The following is a 1,909-nucleotide window of genomic DNA, read 5'->3' as shown; positions in this document are numbered from 1 at the left end:
TTCTTATAGCAATATTAGAGGGGAGGGGGTCCCCCTCAACCCAGCCTGCATCCTCTCCAATCCAGGATCCCTCTCACAATCCTGGACTGCTGGCTCCTAATTGCTCACCTGCCTGCCTGCCTGGTTGTCCCTAACTGCTCCTTTTCTTCCTCCCCCCACACCCTCCCACACTAGCCTGATCGCTTCTCACTGCCTCTGCGTGCCAGCCTGATCACCCCTAACTACCCCTCCTCCGCCCGCCGACCTGGTTGCCCCTAACTGCCCTGCAGCCTGGTCACCCCCCTGCCAGCCTTATAAGCTCTCATGGACCCTCGCTGGCCTGGTAACCCCATACAGCCTGCTGTTCAGTCATTTGGTCATCCCTCACTAACCCCCTTGCGCGCCTAGTCGCCCCATGCAGCCTTCTTGTTCAGTGATCTGGTTGTTTCTTGTGCCGGCCCTGGGTGGCTGGGAGACTGAGGGCACTGGGCGCCGCCATCTTGTGTCTGTGGGTGTTGCCAACTTTGAGGGCATGGCAGTCAATTAATATATTTCCTCCTTATTTGGCTGTGGGCACCACCATCTTTGTGAGGGTATGATAATCAATTAGCATATTCCCTATTTATTAGATAGGATAGGCACCAGAGATTTAGAGAAAAAAATTATTTTTAACTCAGCAACTGTTCCTAGTCAGTGTGTGCGTCTAGTCAGGAAAGTGGATAGATGATTGTCACATCATTAAATGACAGTGGTGAGGGTGTTGTACCAAGTGCAAAGAGAGCATCTTCCTAAAAGAAGAAAAGATAGAGGGAGCCCAGCACTCAAAGATCCTGGAGGCTGACCTAAGAATGGAGAATGCTCAGGCTATAATAAGTGGGAAAAGCACAATTTCATATTCAAAGCGAACATACAAAATACTGAAAGGAAGCACACTAAATGATTATTAGTTGTTATTGCTAGGTGATCATTTTGTAGGTGATTTTATATTTTGGCCTTTAGCTTATCTACATTTTCAAATTTTTATGAGGAGAAAGTTAATATGTAAAGACTAGTTTGGGTTGTAATAGAAAACCCAAATAAAAGTAGCTATTAGTTTTTGTCATACATGAAGGAATCCCGTATGATATAATATGAGGTCTGGGATTTGCTGCAAGGTAATGTGGGGAGAAAAGTGGACAGGGGCATCATGAATGAGTCAAGACTGATCAGATGTTGCTAACTGTTTAAAATAAATGATTGATGGGTGCAGAGGGATTTATTGCACTATTCTCTACTTTAGTGTACACTTTTAAATTTCGGTAATTTAAAGAGAAACAATAAGGAGAGTGACCTTGTCACATTTCTGCTTCAGTTTGCCCAGTTGTAAAATGAAAATGATAAAAACTTCCACTTCACCAGATAGTTGTGAGGACCAAGTGAGATAACATATATAAAATGTTCATAACAGTACCTGCCACATCTATATACATAAAAGCCTAATATGCTAAGTGTCTGACAGTTTGACCGTTTGACCAATCACCATGAAGTACACTGACCACCAGGGGGCAGACACTCTGATCAGTATGTTAGCTTGCTGCTGGGGTCTGGCTGATCGAGACTGGGTGAGAAGGCCGGACACACCCTGGAGCCCTCCTGCAGTCCCTCTCCGGCCCCGATGATGCACTAGTGGGGTCCCTCAGCCTGGCCTGCACCCTCTCACAATCTGGGACCTCTCAGGGGATGTCTGCAGGCCAGGCCAACGAACCCCCACCAGTGCACAAATGGGCACCAGGTCTCTAATAAGTTATATGTATAGTTTTATGATGATAGTTTAAGCCAGGGGCACAATAACCTCTTCTAAAGTCCAGGTTTCTTCTATATTTCCCCTCTGCCATCTCATGTGTGCCCTTTGCTCTCATGGATCTTGATGCTGTTCTAGGCATCTCCTCTT

The sequence above is a fragment of the Pipistrellus kuhlii genome, unplaced genomic scaffold, assembly GCF_014108245.1.
Source record: "Pipistrellus kuhlii isolate mPipKuh1 unplaced genomic scaffold, mPipKuh1.p scaffold_m20_p_2, whole genome shotgun sequence".
In the NCBI taxonomy this organism is placed as follows: Eukaryota; Metazoa; Chordata; class Mammalia; order Chiroptera; family Vespertilionidae; genus Pipistrellus; species Pipistrellus kuhlii.
This window is presented reverse-complemented; position numbering follows the sequence as displayed.